Genomic DNA, 6064 nt, shown 5'->3' with positions numbered 1-6064 from the left:
GGGGTGTTATGGCCAGGCCTGGTTGTAGGGCCTTATCTAGAACGTAGCCATCGCTTGCTACTGATAACCGCCTTCAGGGCTCTGCCGTTTCCCACCCAATCTGATAAGAATGTGCTGTCCTTCTCCAGGACACTAATCCAGAGAATAACTAAGAATAACAATAAAAGAAGGAATATGTAATCAGACCCGGTTTCACGGTTTTTACTACAGAGCAGTTTAATTATTGCCGCAGTCTTTGTGTGCCATATTCAGTTTACTTATTTTAATAGCACAAATGAGTTGTTTCTATATAGTTCCCTTTAAGAGACCAATATTGACACATTTCTTTCTTTTTATTATTATCACTTTTAAGCCTTTACTTCACTAGTCTCATAAGGAAACACATGCCTATGTAAATATTTCTGTTATGTGCACATTTTAGGTCTTCAACATATTGATAATGGCAAAAATGATTAAGGTTTAATTAAAAAAATAGACAGCTCTTTGTCTTTGGTTAAATCCCTCTCACTTTGTAACTTTTACTAGTAAGTCAAATTGAGATTTGAAAAGTTGGTACATGTGAGACAGAGCCAAGAAGGTGTAATTCAGACTGTAAGTTTATGTACATGGGTAAATTACTTTTGCTAACCTAGTATAGTACTATATACCAATGGTTTATTGTCCTTCAGCCTAAATCATTTTGTATACCAAAATACCACCATGGTGAATGCCATATTCTGAGTAATGTACTTAAACTAGTGCTAATCATGCTCTGAAACCAACCCATAGAGAACAAGGTGAAATCTGGATTAATGGCAAAGCACAGTCATAAACTGTCAACATAATCAAGCCCGGGTAGGAATATAGATGTCTAATTGTTCTGAGCACTCATCTAACATTTCATAAAGAAAAGCATTTCAATCTAAGCAACTGTTAGGTATATACTACGTATTCCAGTTATTTCACTGTAATGACAGAAATGAGAAGTTCAATTCTTTAGCACACTCACAGAAAACCATTTCTCTTTTTAAACAGTAGATAGCCAGTTTAGGCCTTCATCTTAGTTATTTCTAATAGCAAGAGTGCTTAAAATGATTCATTAAATTATATATCCTTGTTCCCCCTTTTTCTTACTGCTCTCATGAAATAACATTTTATTCAAGCAATAACAGGGTAGCCTAAATATATAACATATCTTAAAGTACAAGTCATCTGGAAGCTGTGTACGGTCTCAATGCATTTGATGCTGAGGATTAATTCAACTGAAAATGGTCAAAACTGTGGACTTTTATTGAATGTTAAATTTGACTGTGTCCTCTCTTAAGGAGCTGCTGTCTGGGGGCGTTGCTGCTTTGTGTGTGTCCAGTGCCATTTCAGATAAGAGAGGCTCTGCAGGACAAGCAGGACAGAGACCCGTCTCACAGACACTCTGCCTGCTGTGCATCTCCCTTTCCCCTCTCCACCGCTCACAGCTGAACGATACTCTGAATCTTACACAGAGCGCTCAGCTTCTGACGCTGATGGCAAGACCGGGCCTGGCTCCGAGCCTGAGGAAAGCCATGAGGTAATTCAAATTGATTTAATGTATATACTGTGAAATGTCAGATTGAAAGTGGATTATTTTCTTAATGTTTGTATTGTTTACGTATTTCACGTATTTCTGTACAGTTTTGTGTTGACGAGTCCTACATCAACATGAATGTGAATTTCAATGTGAAGAGCACGTGTCATGCTCTGTAATGCAAGGGAGCAATGAGGGGCTGTAGAGACACTCATAAGAGGAGCAGATTTAACACTTTTTTATGAACTACTCCTGTGTTCTATTTTAATAGAATATGAAATGTAGTAGAAAGTTGTATCAGGTCAGACCACTGGACAGAAACACCCCACCAAGATTGAGTTTTCATGCTTCTGCCCTTGTGTTACAAGTCACCTACAAACTGTTGACAGAGTGGATGAGGGTCTACAGCAGAGGTTCCCCATCCTGCGGTTGTGACAAAGTCAGGGTGAGTTTTGTTTAATATGTTTTAAAATTATTATTATTATTATTATTATTATTATTATTATTATTATTTGTATTTATTAATTTGTACTTAAAAATATGATAATTATGTCAAATTAAATAAAAAGTATAAACTACATTAATGTACATAGTAATACAACAGTAATACATATGATACAAAAAACATGTCTTAGTATTTTAGGGGTTGGAGGCTAATTGGACAATGTTAAAATGGGGTAAGGTTTTGAAGCCCTGGCCTACAGAGTCATTTTAAATCCCAGCGCACAGCATTGTCTAAGCCCTGCTACCCGCTCTCAATGCCGTTGTTGGCTCTGTATTAGACAAGTGTCTAAAAGTTGCATGAATAGATTAATAATACCCCTGTGCTACTGGTAAACCTGTACGTTTACATCATACTTTGTACTATGTTGAGGGTGAGCCTATTTGGTTCTGTGTCTGTGAAATAAGCCATTTTACAAAACATAGAGTTTGTAGTGATTTTTCAGAGTTTCAGGGTTTAGTAGAATGCAGTTTTGGGTCGTCTAAATATGACATTGTGCTTATTTCAGTCTGCTGTGTGTGTTTCCTGAAGACTGATTGCATTTTCACTATGTAGATTACTCCTAGAAGTTATATAAATAATTTTACAAAACTTAAAATTTGCAGTAAATACCATTTGTGCTTAAAATATCCTTGCTTTGTGGTCCCTATTTCTGTGTTTTGTATGTGTTTCATGATTGCAGTTGTCACCATGTATTTGTAGGTTTGAAAAATAAGGTATTTCCAAAGGAATAGAAACTTAAGTGTTTCTCACTTTATTTACAATTGATACCTGATATACTTTGTTGCCAGAATCAGGTATAACTTTGAAAAAGAAGCCAACAGTAAAAGACTTAATAGAATATATATGGAATATGCTGGAAATGTTATGGAATGACATTACTCCGTACAGGTCAGTGTTTCTTTCTGTCCAATGTTGGTGTTGTGAACCAGAAGTTAATTACAAGTATCTGTACAACATTTTTTGGAGTATCTTTTTCTACTTCTGACTATGTTCCATGTTGTAAAATGCTTGTTTGTCACAATAAAAGTCACCATTGTGTGTGTGTGTGTTTGTGTATTTTATTAATTCTATACATTTGAGCACAAACAAATGATATTATATATATACATATATATAATTTTATACATATGAGTACTCACAAATAGTGCTTCACTGTGTCTCTCTCTGTGCTTCACTAGTCTTTAGTGTCTATTGATAAATAAAACAAAATATTTGTATTATATATGTGTGTGTGTGTGTGTTTGCATATATATCTATATATATATATATATATATATATATGTATGTGTAATGACATTAAATGCAGTATATTCTTATATATGATACATGTTAAGGCTATGTTTGAGCATTCACTAATGTAACAAATATAACATAATGTAACAAAGTACAGGGCTGGTCAAAATGTACAGATATAATTCTATACATTTCACTGTTGTTCTCTAAGAAAAGTGGTGTATTTGACTTTAGTGTCTTTTCATAAATATAAACTAAAGAGATATAGGCATGTGTGTTTATCTGTGTTTGCTTAAATATGTATGTAATGACATGCAATATATGTAAGTCTATACATTTCATAATTGATTTTTTCTTACCTTTTTATTTTGCCAGCACAGTATCATCCTAAGCCTTAATCATAAAACATATAAACTAAAAACACATGGACGTATGTCCATGTGGGTTCAAATCCCACTCTGGGTAAATATTCATTTTTCTTTTTTAATTTACTAAAACAGTATCATAATACAATATAACCTTAAATATATATAAAATGTATATTTTTCTTTTTTTTAATTTACTAAAACAGTATAATCAAACATTATAATCTAAAATAAAATATATATGTGTATTTACAACTTTCATTTTTCTCAAATGTATACAATATAACCTAATATATATAAAAAAAATATTTTTTTTATTTACTAAAACGAATTAAATATTATAACCTAAAATAAAATATAAAAAATATTTTCTTATTCTCTTTTTATTTAATAAAACAGTATCATTAAACAACATAAACTAAATATAATAAATATATGTATTTAAAACTTTTCTTATTATTTTTTATTTACTTAAACAGTATCTTACAACAATATAACCTAATATATATGTATTTAAAACTTTTATTTTGTAATTTACTAAAACAGTAAAATACAACATTATAACCTAATATATATATTCTCTTTTTATTTATTTAAACAGTATCATAAAACAATATAACATTAAAAATGTATATGTATTTAAAACTTCTTAATTTTTTAATTTACTAAAACAGTATCATAAAATAATATTATGTATTTAAAACTTTTATTTTGTAATTTACTAAAACAGTATCATACAACATTATAACCTATTATATATATATTCTCTTTTTATTTACTTAAACAGCAGCATAAAACAATATAACCTTAAAAATGTATATGTGTTTAAAACATTTTGTATTCTCTTTTTATTTACTTAAACAGTATCATAAAACAATATAACCTTAAAAATGTGTATGTGTGTATTTAAAACATTTTGTATTCTCTTTTAATTTACTAAAACAGTATCATAAAACAATATAACCTAAAAAAATATATGTGTTTAAAACTTGTATTTTTTAATTTACTAAAACCGTATCATAAAACAATATAACCTTAAAAACACCGTTTATGTTATTAAACATTACACCTCCACACCAGCAGGGTGAGGTACCCTCGGACCCTCACCACGATGGATGTCACCCTAGCAAGATGGCTACCATCTTACCAGATGACCTATGACCTTACAAATGGCTGCCATCTTACCAGATGAACTATGACCTTACAAGATGGCCGCTGCCATCCAAGATTACCTATGACCTTACAAGATGGCCGCCATCCAAGATGGCTGACAGGGGAGGGCGGGACTTCCGGTCTATGGTGCGTAGGAGGGCGGGACTTCCGGCTGTCAAAATAGTAAGTGATGCCGCCATCTAGACTACTGAGATGAGTGGTACCCGGTGGGGTCTTCTGCTGTTGTAGCCCATCCGCCTCAAGGTTGTACGTGTTGTGGCTTCACAAATGCTTTGCTGCATACCTCGGTTGTAACGAGTGGTTATTTCAGTCAAAGTTGCTCTTCTATCAGCTTGAATCAGTCGGCCCATTCTCCTCTGACCTCTAGCATCAACAAGGCATTTGCGCCCACAGGACTGCCGCATACTGGATGTTTTTCCCTTTTCACACCATTCTTTGTAAACCCTAGAAATGGTTGTGCGTGAAAATCCCAGAACTGAGCAGATTGTGAAATACTCAGACCGGCCCGTCTGGCACCAACAACCATGCCACGCTCAAAATTGCTTAAATCACCTTTCTTTCCCATTCAGACATTCAGTTTGGAGTTCAGGAGATTGTCTTGACCAGGACCACACCCCTAAATGCATTGAAGCAACTGCCATGTGATTGGTTGGTTAGATAATTGCATTAATGAGAAATTTAACAGGTGTTCCTAATAATCCTTTAGGTGAGTGTATAACCTACTTACAATTTACCCAATTCAGTTATGTCAGAACAACATATATTAATGTGTTGGTGTAACTTAATTGCATTTTGTTCTGACAACTTAAAATATAAAGTTGATTTATCTGTATTTCCTAGTCAATGCAACTAGGAATAATGAGTGGCTACAATAAGTCTTTTGAGTTGTTTTAACTCAAAAAGGTCCATGCAAACAGTTGCCTTAATTTTCCTGCTTTAACACTACTACAAAATATGCAATTTTCTCACAGCTCAAATAAATCAATTATTGTAAACAGAGGGAAGTTTTTATTCAAACATGCTTCTGACAGACTTATGTAATCTGCTCACATAAGAATCCAGAGAATCCAGAAAGTCTCAAACTCAAGTGTCCCTATTATTTTGTCTCTGTATGTTCTGACACTGCCAATTTACAACCGGTGTCAACGTAAATTAAGTATTTATTATTTCATTATTTGTCACCCCTCTGTATGTTCTAGAAACTATAAACGCCATGTAAATTAAGTAACAAAAAAAAAAAAAGTACAC

At 33.0% G+C, this 6064-nt stretch overlaps 1 long non-coding RNA gene across 1 annotated transcript; it reads left to right on the top strand.

Annotated features, from left to right (window-relative positions):
• The first annotated feature begins 1374 nt into the window (after positions 1-1374).
• On the top strand, positions 1375-4791 carry LOC136751822 (uncharacterized). Its single transcript, XR_010817089.1, has 3 exons — positions 1375-1543; positions 1909-1985; positions 4724-4791. It is a non-coding gene; the product is annotated as an uncharacterized LOC136751822 (long non-coding RNA).
• Positions 4792-6064: the final 1273 nt, after the last annotated feature.

This window comes from Amia ocellicauda, chromosome 6 (genome assembly GCF_036373705.1).
Source record: "Amia ocellicauda isolate fAmiCal2 chromosome 6, fAmiCal2.hap1, whole genome shotgun sequence".
In the NCBI taxonomy this organism is placed as follows: Eukaryota; Metazoa; Chordata; class Actinopteri; order Amiiformes; family Amiidae; genus Amia; species Amia ocellicauda.
Note: the sequence above shows the minus strand (reverse complement) of the source record. Positions and strands in the feature narration are given on the sequence as shown.